Genomic DNA, 20,970 nt, shown 5'->3' with positions numbered 1-20,970 from the left:
TTCTCGTCATGACTGCCTTCACAGGCTGCATAACCTTTGACAAGCAGCATAATGTCTCCAGCTCTCAGTTTCCGTAACTGTGAAAAACGTGAATGGTAAGACCACGTCCACCGTTTAACTGTTATAACCCACTCACTTCATGAATTCATGCATTTGTGCCTTAGCATGAAAGTCCCTCTGCTGGCTGTGCTCTACTGGAGCCTTGTCGTCCTTCAAGACTCAGCATATACGATGCTGCTTACCCAAGGAAGCCCTCCCTGGGTCCCTCAGGTAGAGTCACCAGCTCATTTTCAGTTATCCCCGAAACCTTGAACTCATTCCATTATAGTTTTCATTGCATCATAAGGCAACCACTTATTTATGTGCCAATCTCCCAATCTAAACCATTAACCCATGGAGAACAGACCAGGTCTATTTTCCTCCATTTCCCTGGTGGCAAGCAAAGGATAAGCACAATGTAGGTGCTAAGAAAAGGTTGAAGGAAAGAATAGACAACTGAATGAATAATTACTTAAATGACACAATACCCTAGTGGCAGCATCACATAAGAAAGTCTTTTAGCTGGCCCCTAGTTTCTCCCCCTCCACAATGCTGAGAGAGCAGTCTTGCTGAAACCCAGTGCTTGCCACATCACATACTCTTAGCCCACCCGCTTCAGGGTATGGCCCAGATTCCTCATCAAGGCAACCCATTTCTTTATGACTGAATTACTGCCTCTTTCACTGCTCTCTTCCACTCCCCTCCCACCTGCTATGTTCCAGGAAACACAGCCAAGTTTCCTAACATACTCTCATACTTCTAAGTCTATCCCTCTACCCTATCCTAACCTGCCTTCTTTACCTAGCTAATCCCTACCCATCTCCAGGCTTAGCTGAGGTGACTCTTCCTCCAGCAAGCTTTCCTGGATCCCCCAAGCCTCCTATTCTTTGCCTCCAGAATGTCATCCTTGACCCTAGTACCTTTATCTGTTTGAAGGTCTGTGAGCTCCTTGAGGGCAGAGGCTGGGCCCTGCTCTCCTCTGTACCCGCAGTGCCTGACACAGTGCCTGGCACTGAGTGACCACTCAGTAAACATTCCTGCCGTGAATGGGTGGGCAGATGAATGAAATGTCAGCCTGATCAGTAGAAAGTCAGATCTAGAGGCCAACGACAGAGCATCTGAAGTGTTACGTGCACACCACACCACCAGCTGGAGGGTTTGTATTTTTGACCTTTGAAGGTCTTCCTCTTAACCTTGACTAGTCTCTGAGAAAAGTCTCTTAAAATCCCCCACTGTGGCCATTAGTTTTTCAATTTCTCATTGTAATTCATTGTGTGTGTATACATACATACATAACATGTATTTACATATTTATAAATAAATATTCAGTTAATATATATTGAAGCTATGTTGTTAGGTATCTAGAAGTTCATGATTATCTTAACTCCTTGATAGAGTCAGAATTTGCCTGAAGTATCGTTTTACCCCTCACTCCCCTCACCCCCCTCCTACTACTTTGATTTTCAACATTTCTGTGTTGTTCAGTTTTAGGAAAATCTTTTGTAGGCAGCTTACGCTATCATTTTTAAAAATCCTGTTGATTGTTCGTGTTTTCTAGTAGGAGAGTTTAATTCATTTACATTCATTAGTATTCCTATTTTTGACTTATTTCTGTCATTTAATGTTATGTTCCGTTTATTATGCTTTATTTTGTTTTGCTAAATTTTTTCTCCTTTCCTGCTTTCAGTTGGATTAATAATACTTTCTTCCTTTTACCCGCTTGGCTGCTTTGGAAGTTAGAGATTTTATTACTATTGAGGGAGTGTCTACTAGCATTTTCACCTTGCAAAATCACATTTATATTTTTCTAGCAATGTCTAAAATTATTCAATATCTTTATTTTCATTCCAAATAACACACTGCTTTAGCATGCTTCCAGTGCCCTCCAAACGCTCCTGCCCCATCGCCTTTCTTAATTTTAGCTCCATATTTATTTTTTCTATCAAGAGGTAATTGTATCTACCAACATAGTTTACCACTTATTTTGATCACCATTTCTTCTTGTATCCTGCTCTTCTCTGGATTCATTTTCCTTCTTGCGGAAACTCATCTTTTAGTAGTTTCTTCAGTAAGGGTAAGTAAAGGATAAACTATCTTAATCCTATATGTCAGAAAATGCCTTTATTTCAACTATTGTGGAATGAAAGTTAGCCACGCACAGAATTCTAGCTGAGACTCCCTTTGAAAATAACCCTCCATTGTCTTCTCGCCCTTGTTGTGCTGGGTGGAAGTCAGCCGTCAGTCTGGGCACCATTCCTTTGTAGACAATCTCTTAGGCAGACTTGAAGATTTCGCCTTTATCTTTGGTGTTTTATCTCTTTGTTACAATGTATGTTCAGGCGTAGATTTATTTTCATTTATCTTAGTATGTGCTTTCAATCTGAGGGTCCTGTCCTCCATTAACTCTTGAAAGTTCTCACCTGTTTCTCCTCTGAACACTGCCCGTCTACTTTCCCTCTGCTCCTTACTTCTGGAACTTGCGTCAAATGAATGTTGGAGATTCTCAACACCCCTCCATATATCTTAACTTCTCTTTCAAATGTCTATGCCTTCTATTATGCTTTTTTCTTTTTGTGGAGATCAGACTCAGAGGGTTGAATATAGTCACACACCTCACTTCATGGCACCTGGTCCATGCAATGTCCCTCCCTTGTCTAATTCATGAGTTTATTTTCTATCACAATCTATTTCCCTCCCCTACTCCCACAAGAGAGACCACTCCAGTCTGTGTAATGTATATCTTTTTGTTCATATGTGGTCTTAAAAACACGTATTGTTTTCTGAGCATGTGTTTTAAATTTACGGAAACAATATTGTGTTATTCAAATCATCTATCTTCTTATTTTTTCACTAAGCCTTGTGTTTTGTAAGAGTCACCCATGTTGTGTGGACATCAAGTTGGTTACTTCTAATTGCTGCATAATAGTGCTTGGTGTGCCTTGACCGCATGTGAGCAATTCACCTTCCAGTGATAGCAGTCAATTGCCTCTAATTCCCTGAGGAAATGCTGTGTGTGGACACAACAAGAAGATGTTACCAAATTGACCTCACTCTGGTAGGACTCCAACCCACGTTCAGAGGAGCTTTGAGGGTGAGCCTCATACCCAGAATCCGTCCCCTCCCCAGAGGGTTCTTTTCTGTTCAGAGTGAAGGATTTGAAACGAAACTGAAACTAAGTGGTCAACGGCACAAGCTTCTATTCAATGGCCAAAGATGGAGAAGTGGGAACTAGGTTCACAAATCAACTTCTCAATTCATGGGGCACCTAAGTATCTGTTATAAGGAGTCCAGGTAATGAAGGGGAGGAAAATTCATAGTTTTCAGAGAAATGGGCAGGATTTTCTGGGGATCAAGGGTGCCCCCTCTTTTCTTTCCTTATTTGGTCATATCCTGCCATTGCCATAGTGATTGTAAACTGTCATGGCGCTGGTGGGTGTGTTATATAGCATGGTAATGAATTACAATGAGTGGATAATGAGCTGCAGGGTCTATGTCAGGTCAAGTCAGACTGCCATGTTGCCTTCACCCAGTTTTAACTGGTTTCAACTCTATGTCTCAGCCATCTCCTCCTTCCTTTTGTTGTGGTTTCCTGAAAACTAAAGAGAACATGTCAGGCTTGTTCTGAGCAGGGCTGTGGTTAGTGGCTTATGGGATTGGTGGGCCGGGTAACAAAGACAGCCATCTGCAAGCCAAGGAGATGGACCTCAAGAGAAATCAATCCTGCCAACACCTTGATCTTGCACTTCCAGCCTCCAGAACTAGGAGGAAATAAACATCTGTGGACACTGCAGGTTAAACCCACTTGTATTTGTCCCCTTCTTAGCCTGTGTTAAAATTTCTTTGATATATTCCTGTCTCTACATTTATGTACATATCTAGCTAGCTAGCTAGCTAGCTCTCTATCTCTCTCTCTATCTGTCTATATCATCTACCTATCTCCAGGAACATACCTAATTTAATTAGTGCAAGATTACCTTTCAGAATAGTTTTAATGGCTTACACTTCCATCAGCTATGGATGACGTTCCTGTGTGCCTATATCCCCACCAACAATGGCTTTATTCAACTTTTTGAATTTGCTAATCTTTTTCATGGCTATATATTTTTGTGTCACATTCTGCACAAATTCATTCTTCACAATGCTGTCTTTCATTTTATTAATTTTGTCTTTTACTGTGTCCAGTTTACTTTTTATCCCATCTATTGAGATTTATGGTTTTTTTTTTATTTTAAGGATTGTATTTTTCATTGCATGGATTTCTAATTAATTTTCTTTTCTACATTCACTTATTTTTTATTCATATTCACCTATTTTTATTTTGTAGCCACCTGCTGTTTTTGATTGGTAGTATTTCTTTCATTATCTCTTGGAGGAAGTTAAATATCTTTATTTTCAAGTCCAATTTAAATTGCAACTCACATTCCTAATCCACTTTACTTTGTTCCTTTTTCTGCATCACTTATCAACTTCTAACATACTATAAATTACTTTGTCTATCTCCCTGCCCCAATCCAGGGCAGGGACTTTTGTCTGTTTTTTGATGCACCACCAACACTTAGAACAGTGCCTGGCAAACAAGAGCTGCCCAACGCGTTAGTTTATTGATCAATGAATGGATTTGTCTATGTTATCTTCACTTGCTCTGGAGTGAATTCTTCCAGTTGTTTTGTTTTTCAACCAACTGTTATAGCAGTAGCCTTCCCTACATGGTATAAATTTCCTAGTGTGCACATGGAGTGGTATCGTTTTGATTTTAATCAATTTTTTCTCTCCCTGCATTCACTCCTCCTGTCTGGCAGTTTCACTGTTGACTTCAACCAGCTCCTGGGTCTTCTACAACCACTACAGCTCTTATATTGGTGGTCCAGGGTTGTGCCCACAGAGATATTGCTGCTCCTGCCCTAGGGCCAAGGCGTGGCTTGGCTGGGCTCTCAGATGTGTGGCTGCCTCCATTCCCTCTAGCTAGCCCCACGTCATAGCTAGTTATCTTGGGTATGATCCCATGTCCATGTGCTAAGGAGCCCAACTTCCTTCACACAGGGAGCCTGGCTCCAGACTACTCCCCAGACGTGGAGTGAGCCTGGTCCCTGTTCCCATTGGCAGTCAACTTTGTGATCCCAGCATCTGTTTCCGCAGCTGCAGCCCTAGTCATGTGGGTTCACATTCTGTTTCTAGTCCATGGAGATGCTATCTTATTTGTGAATATGATTCTATCATCTCACTATTTTAAATACGTATTTAAAATACTTTTTTCGTTACCCTATTGTCACTTTCATGAATTTCACAAGTTTATTGTATAGTTCAAAAACCAAGGACTGACTCTTTTCCTTCTCTCTGTATTTTGAATCCATGCCCATTCTCTGAGTCCACAAAGGCTCGGTGAAAACATATCCAAACATCTGAAAATATTATCCCCTACGAATACCTTTGCATCTGTTCTTTTTTCCTCCCACTTTTTCAATAGGTGTCTTGAGCATCATGTCCTTTGTCCTGGTTAGGTTTTGTGCTTATCTTAGTCTGCTCAGGCTGCTGTAACAAAATACCACAGACTGGGTGCCTTGAACCACAGAAATTTATTTTCTCATAGTTCTGGAGGTTAGAAGTCCAAGATCAAGGTGCTGGCAGGGTTGGTTTCTCCTGAGTTCTCTCTTCTTGGCTTGCAGATGGCTGCCTTCTTGTTGTGTCCTCACATGGCCTTTCCTCAGTGAGAGCACAGAGAGAAAGAGAGAGCTCTGACGACTCTTCCTCTTCTTATAAGGACGCTAATCTTATTGGATCAGTCTTCTGACCTCATTTAACTTTAATCACCTCCTTAAAGGCCCTGTCTCTAAATACAGTCACATTGGGGATTGGGCTTCAACATATGAATTTGGGGGGACGCAATTCAGGACATAGCACTTTTGGTTCTGACACTAAAACCTGTGTCAGAACCAAACAGAAACAAATAGTGTGACGAATGGACGCTTGTGCATTTGGTACTTTTCTTTTGGTCAATTTGTTCTTTTGGTCAACAACAAGAATAAAGTGACACCTTTTGTGATTCAAAGTGACAAACACTGTCCCTTGTGTGCAAATCCTGTCATCCTCATGAATCTCTATTTATGTGTTATGAACGGATGGGGTAGTCCAGTGAGGCTGAACTTTGAATTATTTCGGTGAGATCACTGCTGGTTATCAATAGAGACCTCACATGACCCTGGAGCATACTTTCTTTCTTCTGGGAGGAAGTCCCTTAGAGGCCCATTTTGTCAACTTGATGTTGGCATGTAAGTGCCTATCGTATATGTTTACTATTTTGCATCTTGAAGATCATTCTTCCCAATATTACTCATGGTTTCTGGAAGGAAACAAGATCCCAAGTCCTCCTTTTGTGAGGTTTAATGTAAGGGAGTGGATTGAGGAGGGCCCTACTGGGTAGAACTGACAGGAAAGTACACAGGAGTCCCTGACGGGAAATTCACTGTGAGGACAGAGAGGGAGGGACTGGTCACCCTGGCCCAACACAGGCCCTAGGGGGCCAAGGAGGATGTGGCTGAGGTGGACGTCCCTTCTGTCAGGTCCACTTGGGCATGTCCTGGGAACATGTGTGGGAGTGAGCGTGAGTGTGTGTCTATGTGCATGTGTGTGCAGGTGAGTCAATGCCTACCTCAGTAATTGAACACAGGGAGTCCAGGCCCACTGAACGTGGATCCGCTATGGCTGAGCATACGGGAGGGTCAGAGAAGCCCCTCTCTGCCTCCCACCCTGACCTAGTGCTGCCATACCTCCAGATCACCAGACCCAGTACTTTCTGCATCTGATGGAGATGGCCCAGCTGGTATGAGGCAGTGAGAACAACGCTCAGGAGAAAGCGGCACTGGGGCAGATCTGGGGAAGTGATTAGCCTGACCCCAGGCTGGGCCAGCCTCCCTGGGTTCTCAGGGCCGATGATTCGATCCCAGGAGGAAGGACACTCCTTGGGGAGGGTGAGAGTGCGTGAACACATGTTATTTTAACATTTAAATATTAGAAGAAATGAGACTATTTTTGTACCAAGATTGTGAATTGCCTCCACTATTTTGAAGTCAAGGAAACCAAGGCAAAACTATTTCTTTATGGATCAAATGCGTTCTTAGTTAGCACTTATTTTGTGCCAGAACCAGAATTAGGAGATGGGGACTCAGAGAGAGTCAACGCAGGCCCGCCTGCAAGGAGTGCCCCGTCAGACAGGAAGCACTGCAACCGCCTGTGTCGACGCCACGTGATGTGAGCGGTGTAATCAAGTCTGGAGAGCAAGGCAGGCGGGCTTCCTGGGGAGAAGCGAATAAGAGCTTGTCAGGAGAAGAAGGAAGTGACAAGCACCAGAGAGATTCCCCCCGGGTCAGGCAGCAGCCAGGTGTCTTGATTCCATGTGTCTGCAAGTAAGAGTGTTCCATCCAGTGGGCCAGGCTGAGCCCCTCTGTGACCACAGATGGTTCCAGGGAGGAGCTGGCGGTCACCCACACTGCAGATGTGGATCTGCAGTCAGGGGCGTCGGGGTGCTCATGCCGCAAGCTCCAGTGTCAGAACTCTCCTTCCTCACCCGGCGCTTTCCCCGTCCACGGGAACACTTCCCATGAATCTGGCCAAACTGGAGCTGGTGCAGGAGACACAGAGACCTCCCCAGCCTGGCGGGCCCCTCTGCCCAGAGGAATGCTCCCCAGGAGGAGCCCCATCAGTGACTCCTGCCTTCATCTGCTTTTCATCACCCTCCCTTTGGGGCACGTCCCCTCATGTTAACAAAACGTTTTTGCAATCGTCAACTGCTTGCTGCTGGGTCAGGAAGCTCACCTTCACGTGGGAGGCTTGAAGGGTGAAGCTCCTCAAGCGGGTACTTCAGTAAACCAAGATTTATCTAGGTCTGGGGATGCTGTCCAGTGCCGGCGGGCCCTGCACCGGGCTTCAGATTCCCACAGCAATCTGGTCCTTATCAGCGGAGCACTCGCCGGGCCCCAGCTGACTGCAGGATGCTCTCTGGCAGAAGTCTGAGTTCTAACAAGGCTCTGTTTGTCTACAGATCACATTTTGGTACCCACGAGGGAGATTGCTAACAGAATGAGGGAGCATCCGGGATCCTTCATCCCACAGTTTCTTAAGTTGCTGTCAAAGGACTTTGGCTAAACCTGCTCCTCATCTCTCCAAATAAGTTACAGAAAGAGCAGTTTTCTGTGCCATCACACATGTCAGCAATCAAGTGACAGCCCCCAGGAGGCCCCACGCCCCTGGCTGAGGGTGTTGCTGGTGAGTTGGTGTTGTTTGAAGCCAGGAGGATCTCAAAAGCTTTAGGATGTGTCACAAAGGGAGGAATTCCAACACCATCTTTTAATTTTAGAATTAGCACACACTAAGGGGCTTTCTAAGAAGCAAGGACATTGGTATGGAAATGCATGAGATGGCTGGTAACCATCCTTTCCCTTGATAGTGACAATGGCAGGGATGCTCTGGCCCTTGGGAAAGCATGTGAAAGTGTGACTGTCAATTTTCTGAGCCCCCCATGTTGTTTGTGTGTTGTGGGAATTTCTTATGCTGATTCCCAGCCTCTGGACCCTCACTGTGGACAGGAGGGGTTTTCCATGATTGAATCTGCTTTCCTGGCAGAGAGACCGGGCAGAAAACAGGTCCAGCCAGATGGGGTGTGGGGTGTGCTCTTTAACATGGACTGTGGCTACCAGGAACCCATTGAAGGCCCGTACCACAGGCACAGGTTAAAAGGGACAGCACTGAGTTGGGGCATCTGAGGGGAACCTGCAGGTAGATCCAGCAGAGGCCTAGCTGGCCACTGCAGCCACCAGGCTCAGGGGCCTGGAGTGTGCCGAGAGGGACCATGAGAGTGAGGGAAGAGGTGGGCAAGGGGATAGGTGGAGGGGTGGGCCCCTGTTCTTGGGGCTTTACTAACATCCATTTCTACATCCATCAAAAGGCTGGCTGAGGACCAGGGACACACTTCCTCCATGATCAGAGGGGCAGGAGGGGAGGGAGAGAGTTTTTTAAGGTACACAATCCTGATAAAAAGATATCTGTTTGTGCTGTGCCCTTTCATACTGGTGTCCCTGGCTGTCCAACCTTTCTTTGAGCTCTGACACTCAGTGAGGAGAGCAGGAGAAGCAGCCTGGAGAAAGTCCTCCCATGCAGGTAAGTGTCTGCAGCCTGGCCAGTGCCTGGGGAGGCCAGGAAAGCACACAAAGGGAGAAGTCCTCTAATAAATAAAGGAGCAGGAGAAGCTGAGAGGGAGATGAGACCCTGGGTCAAATCAAAAATAATAAATACGGACAGGCAAGAAGAGATAGCAATGGCGAGCGAGGGAGCAGAGGTGCCCAGAGCCCAGGAAAATGCAGTCAAATGAGCCTTTGAGTTGCAGCTCAACTCACTCCCAGTGGTAGATCGCAAAATGGCCACAGAGTTTATAGCTTCTCCCGCTGGGTGTTGGCGTCTCTCTCCACCCCCTTGCACGTGGGCTGGCCTTGCGACCTGCTCTGGACAATGGATGACAGCAAATGTGACACAGCAGAGACTTGCCTGCCCATTAGGGCTTTCGCTCTTGCTGCTCTTGGAACTCTACTGTCACACAAGTAAGTCTGGGAACCTTCTGGATAACGAGAGACGTGGAGCCTGTTTCTCCCTTTCCCCCATTTCTTCTTTCCCCTCCTCGCTCTCTCCAAGTCTTCCTCCTCCTCTTCCTCTTCCTCTTCTTCTTCCTCTTCCTCTTCTTCACCTTTAAAATACATGTTAAATATCCCTTTCTCCAGGAACCTTTCTTAACCTACTAGGAAGTCCCCTTTTGGTTTCGGTAGATTGAAAATTACCATCCCATGTAGTAATTTGGGAGTATATCTATCACCCCCACTAGACCACATGTTCGTTTCACAAAGCATAGAATGTGCTCATTTGGCCTTGTAGCTTATGCCGCTAGCACTGGAGTTGATACATAGTAGGCCCTCAACACACATTTGCTGAAGGAAGGAAAGAAGGAATAAGGGAGGGAGGGAGGCAAGAAGGAGGGACTCCCACCTGGCCCTGCACACACGTCTTTTGTAGTAACTAAAGTAAATGGTGTTGACAGGACCTCTTTGATTTAACATAAAATTATAGAATCTCAGCATGAGAAAGGACCCCGATATTAATAGCTACTGTTCCATAATTACTTTTTCTTGCTTGAGTCTCATAACAGTACTGTGAAGCAGGCATAAAAGACAATTCTCACTCCTATCTTACAGTAAGGGGAGTAGACAGAGGAGTTAAATGGCTTGCCCAGCATCGTAATGCTCTTAAGTGTTGATGGCAGGACTCAAGCTGGGGTTTCTGACTTCAAATGCCCTTCCCCATCCTATCTGGAGGCCATCTGGCCGGTGCTTCCCAGGCTCCAGTCATGCGAGTGAAGCCTTCAAAAGGTTTGCCATATCCATGTACCACTTGTAATCAACGTTTTACTTACGTTTTTCTTTAAACGGACTTATTTAACTTTAGTATATTTATTAGTTTTTAATTAAACTTTTTTTTGAGATAATTGCAGATTCATGTGCACTTGTGCGAAATGATACCAAGAGATCTGTATACTCTTTCCCCAGTTTCCCCCAATGGTAACATCTTGCAAACTATGGTACAGTATCACAACCAGGATATTGACACTGATACAGTCAATATACAGAATATTTCCATCACCATCAAAGTCCCTTGTGTTGCCCTATATAGCCATACCCACTTCCCTCCCACCTCATCACCTCCTTGATCCTGGCAACCACTACTCTGTTCTCCATTTCTCTAATTTTGTCTTTTCGAGAGTGTTATGTGAAAGGACTCTCAGTATGTAATACTTTTGGATTGGCTTTTTTCACTCATCACATATCTCTGGAGATTCATCCAGGTTGTTGTGTGTTAGGAATAAAAGGTTAGTGGTATTCCATAGTAATATTCCATTGTCTAACTCTTCACCATTGAAGGATTGTTTCCAGTTTCTGTTAAGAATCAAGTTGCTATCCACCTATACGTGTGCAGGTTTTGTGAAAGATAAGTTTTTCATTTCTCTGTGATAAATGCCCAAGACTGTGGTTGCCGGGTTACATGGTAGTTTCATGTTTAATTTTGAAAGAAATTGACACTTTTCCAGAATGGCTGTATTGTTTTACACTAGCACCAGCAACATATGAGTGGTCCAGTTTCTCCATATGCTTACCAGCATTGGTATTATCACTACTTTTTTACTTTAGCCATCCTGATAGGTGTGTAGTGATATATCATTCTGATTTTAGTTTGCATTTGCCTAATGGCTAATGATGTTGGACATCTTTTCACATGCTTATTTTACATTTGTACATCCTCCTTGGTGAAATGTCTCTTCATAGCTTTTGTCCATTTACTAATTGGATAACGTGATTTTTTTACTGTTGAGTTTTGAGAGTTCTTTATATATTCTAGATACTAGTCCTTTGTTGAATATGTGGTTTGCAAATAGTGTCTCCCAGCCCGTAGCTTATTTTTCATCCTCTAAACGGGGCCTTTTGTGGAGCAAAAGTTTTCGTATTTATGAAGTCTAATTTATCAACTTTCCATTTACGGATTATGATTTTGGTGCCAAGTCTAAGAACTCTTTGTCTAGTCTTAGTTCCTGGAGATTTTCTTGTATTTTTTAAAGTTTTGTAGTCTCATGTTTTACGTTTAAGCCCATGATCCATTTTGAGTTCAGTTTTGTAAATTGAACTCAATAGTTGTGTAATATTATTCAATAATTGTGTAATATTTAGGTTGAAGATTTTTTTTCTTTTTTGCTTATGAATGTTTAATTCCTCTAGCACCGTTTGTTGAAAAGGCTGTCTTTCCTCCATTGAATGGCTTTTGCACTTTTGTCAAAGATCAGATGGGCGTATTTGTGTGGCTCTGTTACTTAGTTCTATATCCTGTTCCACTGATCTAACTATGTGTCTATCCCTCCACCCTTACCCGGCAACCTTGATTCCTAGGGGTATGTAGTATGTCTGGAAATCAGGTTACTGATTCTTCCTACTTTAGAGTTCCTTTTAAAAGTTGTTTTAGCTATTCAAGTTCCTTTGCCTTTCCATATAAATTTTAGAATAATTTTGCTTATAGCAACAAAAAAACCTTGCTGAGGTTTTGATAAAATGGCATTAAACTGTATGCCACCTTGGGAAGAATTGACATCTTTGCTATGCTGAGTCTTCAATCAAGGGTATGTCTCCCCATTTATTAAATTAAAATATTAAAGAAAATCAATATCAATATTTTATAGTTTTCAGCATACAAGTTCTGTACATATTTTGTTAGATTCACACCTAAGTATTTCATTTTTTTGAGCAATCATAAATGATATTGTATTCAGTATATTTTTTAAATAAAACTTTATGTTACTCTATAAATGAAAAACAGGTATCACTTGCCATAAACAGATAATAACCACAAATATACATAAAATTTAACTGAAACAAAATATAATTTTTTAAAAAGTTGGTCTGTGTATTTTGTAAAATCAGCTCATGTACCACCAATCATGCATGTACCACTCTTTGGAATGTAACCCAATCTTCAATGATTCATGACCAACCAATAAGACATTCCAAAAACATGGCCATCAAGGCTTTACATAAACACCCTCAGGGTTGGAAAACTCACCCTCTTCTGAGGTAGTTCATTCTAGAATCAAGTAGTTCCAATTATTGAAAACTCCTTTCTTGGGTTGAGCTGAAATCTCTGGTGCTCTCCTACCCCTGTTCCAAGTCCTGGAGCCCAGGGACAGAGGCTGCCGTGACTTCAGTGGCCTCAAAGTATGACTGGGGTGGAATGCTCTCCCTGGCCAGCAGGACGCCATTCTCTGGAATTGAGTGGGACCCTGAACAGTCTTCTTGAGTCCCAGTCTCTCACTACCTGCCTCTAGACATCTTGTCTGCCTTCAGCGTTCCCCCAGCCCTTCATCTGGCTGGGAGGTGACCACGGACATCAGGCTTCAATTGCCCCTGTCCCACCATTGTCACACAGATCTGGCATGTCCATCTTTGCAGCCCGGGTACCTTCTCAGGACATGACAGAGGAAATAAATCATATTATAATATTTCAACAGGAATAATTTCCCATTCATTCCACTCTCCCTTGAGTGAACAGGGGACTCTTCCAGAGTCTAGGGACAGATAGAGGGATAAGACACAGCCCCGTCATCCAGGAGCTCACAAACACATGCATGACGAATGTGCAATCATGAAACACTAGGGCCATGATGGATGTGTGTGCAAAAAGCTACAGGGATCCAGGTTTCCCTGGGGACCGGGGGACATCACATAGTGTTTGACCTACATGAAGACCCAATAAGATAGAGCTCTTTATCCCCATTCTACAGTTGAGAAAACTGAGATGGTTACATAGTTTTCCCGAGACCGCAAAGTTAGTAAACGATGGAAATGGTTTGGGCTGTAAGCCAAAGCACCAGCTTTTTTTAATTGAGCAAATGGAAGGCTCTCAGTATTTACTGAATGAATGAAAAAAGGTAGAAATAAATTCTATGCTGTCTGCCAAGAAGTTTTCCCAGAGGAGAGAAAGAGCAATCGGTCCCCTGGTCCTTTCCAGTGGAGGTGGTCGTGCTCCTGCCCCAGGTCTGAGCAGCCCGCCCTGGGAGTGGCAAGCCAGCACAGCCACAGCCTAGGGAGGGATTCCTCCCTCCCCTCCAGGGAAGGCCTGCAGGGTCCTCTTCGCACTCCCTCCGGGGATGTTTACTTGCTCAGTTCCACTCACCGGTGAATGACTTTGAAGAAATAGCCTTGTCTGAACCTGGTGTCTTGGCCTGGCCAGAGGTGAGGGGGCTAATGGTGAGGGACACGAGGAAGCATGGGAACATGGAAAGAGCAGCTGGAGTTCACAGCACAGATCACCGCCCAAAGAAGTGACGCAGTTTGTCCAAGGAGACACGTTCATCAGATGAGAGCCTGGATTTGGATTCCAGGTTTGCCTGGGCCCTTCCCACGTGCCCCTGGGCCTCTACAGAGATTCAGAGGAACAGGATGGAGCAGCCAGCAACGCTGAGCATGCAGGTGATCCAGGAGAAGAGGCGCCACCGTGGAGCCCCTGGGCTGGGGGTGGGCAGGGGACACGTGTGTCTTCGCTCTGCCCCAGACAGCGCCCTGCCAGGGCTCCAGACAGAGGCCCTGTCCCAACTTCCTCCCAGGCAGAGCACACCGCAACAGCTCAGCAAGGCTCCCAGCCAACCCCGAGTGAACCCTGGGGGGCTTTATTTTCATTTCTTCTTGGCAGGACGTAACTTCCTGCTTCTAAGAAAAACATCTTTAAGCAGAGCCCTGAACCAGTTCCAGGGTGTCCTGCACATCCCCCAGCTCCGACAGAGCCACGCGATGAGCTAAATGGATTGGAAGCACATGGAGCCTGTTTCCTTTCAAAATCCCCAAGGGTCTCGGGCCTGGAGGAGAGAGGTGTTTGATAAATCATGTTGGAGTCTTTATCAGGTCCAGTGTGTGCGAGCAAAGCCAGGAGGGGGAGGGGGAGCCAACACAGCCCCCAGATCCACACGGGGAAGACTGAAGGGCAAGCGCCGCCAAGCCAGCTTCAGGACCAAACAAAAGGCAGGAATTGGTGCCTACTGAGCACCCACTGTGAGCCAGGTGCTGGGCTCATCCAGGGCCCAAGAGAGAAGTATGCCCGGGACCTGTCCCAACTGGTGCGGAGAAGGCTTCACAGACCATAGTGACAGAGCACAGAGAGGAAAGGCGTGGGGGAACTCACTTGTGCACATGAGGTAGAGCTATCAGTGGTGCTCTGTCACCATCCTCACCTCTGTGGACAAAGAGGAGGTGAATTTGGATAAGCCAAGGCGCAGTGTTCTGAGTCATCTCCTTCTCTCCTCTGTCAGTGCAGGCAGATCCACGCCTGGCCCAGTGAGAACACGGAGGGCTGGGGTAGGACAGAAGGGCCATCGAAGATCTGGAGGAAGGAAGCAGCTGAGGGTCCGAGGGGTCCAGCAATATTACATTGTCTGTAGGAAGCCCACGCCCCCGTCCCTGGGCAGCTGGGCGGGCTCCACGCTGACCCCCTGGATCCCTCACCGGGAAAAGCAGCACAGCTGGTCAAGCTGTGGCCCAAGCAGACAACTCGCGTTGCCAGCTATCTTGGTCAGGATGTAGGGCACACATAGTAGTTACTAGGTTTGTAACTTAGCTTCAGCAGTTTATAAACAAATATCCCTTACAAAATAATATTCACTTCATTGATGATTCCCTGACAATGTCGGGAAGCTGCATTGCTCCTAAGAACTTTACAGAGGCTCTTTCTTATATGAGAGAAAAAGGTGCTGAGACCAATGGACTTTGGAATCAACAGCCATGGTTCCAGTCGTATCTTCTTGGCTGACTCGGTCTCCAGTTGTCAGTCTTCTTATCTGTGAAATGGGGACAAGGACACTTACCTTATGGATTTGGTGTGAGGGTTATTTTAGTTATTCATGTATCCCTTTTCATTATAAAAAGATTAGGGTGACTTTAAAGGAAACATAAGATAGACTAAACGGTACAAAAATAAAAGAAGGAAGAGAAGCAAAAGAGAAGACAGAAAATGAATTCAGGAATAAGGCTAAAAACCACATACCATAATGATATTTTAATTTCTAAGGGTGAAGAACAGTTCTATCTCTAACAAGCTTGCCACCCATGTGAGAATGGGACCCAGTGTTTTCCACAGCTCACATGATGAAGCAGAACAAGTCTGCGCAAGAATCTCAACAGTTCTTGGAACAAAGATGAGGCAGGAATTAAGCCTGGAAGTATTTTTAAGGAGAATGTAGTGTGGGATAATGAATGATGTCCTAGGGAAATCTTATCAGTCTCTTACATGGAGCAACCTCTCAGGCTGGATAAACAGCGTTATGCAACAAGGGGATTCAGGAAAAGTGACTCTCTGTGCAGTCCAGGTGCCCGACCCACTGGCTAAGCTGACTTGATAGAGGCGTAGATTTCGCAATACTGAGAAGAATGAAATAGCTAATGATCTTTCAAGAAATCATCCCTATCACATGTCAACAAATTGAAGACTGTCCTCTCCAACAGCTACAGGGTGGGCAGCTGGTCTCTGTTGCTGATTAAATGCAGCCCCCATAAGCTTTGGCAAGAAGTTGAGTGGAGGAAGTGTTGACCTCCTCCTGGGAAATCTGAGATGCCCAAGAATGATTCAGGCCTGAGTCTTTCCTGAGGGCTGTGCGTATGTGTCTGTCTGTGTGTTCCAGAATCCTCCATAGAAAATTATTTTGAATCCACTAGAAAATACAGACTATAATGGAGGATGGAGGCCCTAATATGCGCACACCTTATTGGATGGACACGATAGTTTTAATCTTGAAAATGTTCAGAGCCAGTGAAATCAGTTAACCATCCCAATCAAATAATCTCCATAAAAGACTCCAAAGTTGGGTTTGAACAATGCTGCTTCCCAGGGATGGTAAGCAAATTTTTAGCGAAATAAGTGCTTTATTTAAAGAGATATTTGTTGGGGCCAGCCCTGTGGCATAGTGGTTAAGTGCGCATGCTCCGCTGCTCACGGCCCGGGCCCCGATCCCTGGCGTGCACTGAGGCACTGCTTGTCAGGCCATGCTGTGGCTGCGTCCCATGTAAAGTGGAGGAAAATAGGCACAGATGTTAGCCCAATCTTCCTTAGCAAAAAGAGGAGGATTGGCATGGATGTTAGCTCAGGGCTGATCTTCCTCACAAAAAAATAAATAAATAAATAAATAAATAAATAAATAAATAAATATTAGTTTATAGTCCCTTAGGTTCAGAATTGTCTATAAAAACTATAACTTGAATTTTTGAGTAGTTGGTCCTACTTTCAAGCAATGCATAGCTATTTGGGCCACAGGTAGACTGAGACACCATGTCTCACTATCTGCATAGAAGAGGATACATGTGTTATGACTTACATTCTCTATACCAGGCAATGACATACTCACCTTACCTGGAAATAGTATAAAATAATTAAAAAATAAGTTTGGAGGTGTATTTTTCAATATTAGAATATATTCTTCTAATTCTTTAACTTTATAACAGTGATACACTTGGTAGTAGAAATCCAAACGTTGCTGAAAGTATAGAACGAAAGAAACTCCCTCTCCCCACCCCCGACTCTCCAAAGGTGATCACTTTTCAAAGTTTCTGATTTTTCTTTTCCTGGTGTGACCTCCACACTCTAAATAATATGTTCAGAGTTCTATTTTTTGACTTGCCAACTCTCAACAATGCCTTTTGCTGCCCCATTTTTTTAAAAAAATAGAAAATTTATATTACCTTACATCAGATTTTACTCCACCCAAACTTTATATATAATTATATTAGTTCTCCTTTAGCTCTTTTAGCTTACCTTTATGATTTTAAAATCTGCTTGAAGCTATTTCTTGATCTCCATTTACAGAGAACCTTTTGAGTCTCCAGCATGTACGTTGAAAACCTCTGCTTTCTCTGCTTTTCCTCTCCCTTCTCCATCTCATTTTCTGTCATTTTTATTCTTCCTTCAAAGTGTTAATGTTTATAATATTTTCTTTCTCCTCTGTCTATATATCACATTTGATCAAATCTAGTATGTCATCAATTCTACGACACACCATTGTTTTACACTCCATTAAGTAAAAAAAAATGCTGCCAATGATACTCCATCAATTACAAAGTACATTTCAATTTCAGGGAGGCTAAAATCTGAAAAAAAACGTGTCTGTTAGAATTTACGTGGTAATTAGTCTCCTGTGCTTTGCCTATAGGTAAATTTTAAAAACAAACATAAACATAAACCACTTTCATAATATTATCGTGGCATAATATTCCAGTAGGGTGATTAAGATTGTGAAGAAGGAATACAAGCTTTTGTCACTAAACCATTGCTACTCAAATGGAATTGTTCCATCTCAAAGAGATTCTCCTTTCTTATAGTCTATAATTTGTCCCAAATTGTGCAACATTTTAGTTTCCTTCATATGGTTTTCTTATACACCTTTCCTGGAATGTCTATTGCATATATTTTTCTTATCCTAAAAAAAGAATACGCTGCCTTCACCTTATCACCAAGGTTGTCTGGCCCCAAAATCATATTATATGTTGTAAAATCCACTTTTTTCTTGACAATATTCTTCTCGGGACTGTCTGCTTGGACCAATTAGTTTCTAGACCTCCCACATAGCTGCCATCCTTAGATTTTCCCAGCGCTGGGTACTGGTTTATATCTTCAATTTCTTGAAAGCATATGTTTTCTCCTCTTCATTAGATCACTTTTTCATTATTTTGTAGCATATCCTCAAGTAATTTTTTTCAGAAAAATGAGAAGAAAGTGCATATTTCCAGATCTGGAAATACTCTGAGGGAGTTTCTGATTAAACATCTTCATTTACCTCTGCTCCCTCACCAAACTCACTAACATGACAGTAAAGCAATTTTTTAAAGCACAAACAATGTTTTTAAAGAGAGACAGGAGAGTAGTTAACATCAGCAAAATGTTGTAAGCTAAAAAGTAGAACGATAAATGGTAAACGGCTGAGCAGAATCCCAAACCTCACATGGTAAACGGTTGAGCGTTGCAGTCTGCCGTTGACCCTCCACAGGCTCAGGAACTCGCTGCCTCAGCTGCCTCTGGGAGGGAGAGGAAGGGGGCTGGACACAGACAGCTTGCTGGCAGTGTACTTAAGTCTGTTAATGGCCCCCTCAAGAATCTAATGATCTTTGGTTGTCTGTTACTATTTATGATTAAATTATGCTTTTGATTAAAGAGCCAGACACAGCACTTTTTAGTCTGCTGATACATACTCTTCCTATCTCACTGCTGTTATGAAATTTCTTCCTTCTATGTTCCTTTATTGTCATTTCTCCAGAAATTAAAGGAATATCATAGATAGAGAGAGATATGACGGATAGATGATATGTAGATAGATGATATGTAGATGATAGAGAGAGAGAGAGAAAGAGATGGACGGATGATAGTCAACCATTTTGAATTAGTATCGCTGCTGGAAAAATGTAAGGTTCTGCAAAGAGATGATTCCTCCTGACTCATGGTTCAGGTCCTGTGAGCTTGGCCCATGATCCAAAAGCAAAACTCTTTGTTGACCTCATGTAGCTTTGTCTATAACCAAGTTACATCAGTAAAGGTCACTGAAGGTTAATGAAATCCACCAATAAGGCAACATAATTATGATGGTCCCCAAGTGGCAGACAGCTGAACGTTAGGCTGTGTGTAAAGTCCTCTGGCAACAGCTGGAAAACATTGGCTTGAAAAACCCTGACCTACAGTGTGTCAACCAAGAAGCGGAACAACATTTGGATAAAGTGTTTGTTAATTAAATTTGCAGAGAGAAGAGAGAACTTTTTAAAGACACAATTCCCTTTCTCAGACCTCATGGGACCATGTCTCTAGAGATGACAAAGGTGAGTGAGGGTTTCAGAAGCAAAGCCCATCTCACTATTCTGAAGCTCTTTACGGCCTGGATTTTTAATCAGCCCCTCAAACTGAGGGCCTATTGCCCAGTTGAACGTTCCTGTGCTAGTCTGCTTGGGCTGCCATAACAAATACCATAGCTGAGAGGCTTAAGCAATAGAAATATATTTTCTCACAGTTCTAGAGGCTGGAAACTCTGAGATGAAGGTTCCAGCAGGGTTTGGTTTCTGGTGAGAGCTCTCTGCTCTCTTCCTGGCTTACGGACAGCTGCCTTATCTCTGTGTCCTCACATGGCAGAGAGAGAGAGAGAGAGCGATCTCCATCTGGTGTCTCTTCTTCTTTTATAAAGACACCAATTCTGTTGGATCAGGGCTCCACCCTTGTGACCTCATTTAACCTCAATCACCTCCTTAAAGGCCCTGTCTCCAAATACAGTGACGTTGGGAGTTAGGGCTTCAACATATGAATTTGGGGGGTAACAGTTCAGTCCATAGCGGTAACTTAGGAACCACACACACTGGGACCAGTGGCCGTTATTCACAGAAGAGAGCAGAATAAATCTCATAGGTGCCCATATTGATCTGGGACTCCCTCACCTCACTGGGGGCACTACCAACCTATTTCAGACCATAACAGCTTATTTCAGCTCCTCCCCCAGAAAAAGACTCCTGGGACCCAAGTTCTGTCCAGTCTTAAAGGGAACAGTGACTGCTCCCATTTCTATCTCATTCTTTCATGTTGGAGCAACATTGTGTGATCATAAGGCCACAAGTGTCGGTTCTGACCCAGGCTCTCCCACTCACTTTGTGAGCCTGGGCGAGTTACTCAACTTCGCTGAGCCTTACTTTGCTCATCTGTAAAATGGGAATCATAGCACCAATCTCAAGGCCGTTGGGAGGATTAAGTAGACATCGAGTGTCAGGCATGCAATGCTGTACATGGTGGAGGGGGCAGCCCACAAATATTGACTCCCTGCTCCTTCCCTGCCCTTCACACCATCAAGGACACCCTGTGGGTCTCTTCTCATTTGGGATCCTGCAAAACATAAATTCCAGTCAATATTGTTTGGTGACCCTTTTCCTGGGAACGCTCAGATATGAATTGCACGGAGGCTGCATTTCTGAGGATCAAACCACGCCTGACTCGGCTCTCCCTGTGTGGCAGCAGCTTCTGAGTTTCATTTGGTTTCCTCTCTCACTCTCGTCCAAGACACCTCTGCTCAGCAGCCTGCCTGATGTTCCTCTCATGAGAGCGGGGCTTCTCTCAGTGCACCCCTGACCAGCATCAGCAGCCCTGGGAACCTGCTAACGGGACATATTCTTGGGCCCCACCCCACACACACTGAATCAGAAACTCTGGCCGGGGCCAGCAATCAGTGTTGTCTCAAGCCCCTCAGAAGATGCTGATGCACGCTTGAGAACTGCTGCTTCAGTGATGACAGTCGACAGGGAGGGGCCCTGGGCCCCTGGAGAGCACAAGAAGTTCTCAATACGGCACCTAGCA

The sequence above is a fragment of the Diceros bicornis genome, chromosome 6, assembly GCF_020826845.1.
Source record: "Diceros bicornis minor isolate mBicDic1 chromosome 6, mDicBic1.mat.cur, whole genome shotgun sequence".
NCBI lineage: Eukaryota > Metazoa > Chordata > Mammalia > Perissodactyla > Rhinocerotidae > Diceros > Diceros bicornis.
The sequence above is the reverse complement of the archived record's forward strand: the minus strand, read 5'-3'. Positions refer to the sequence as shown.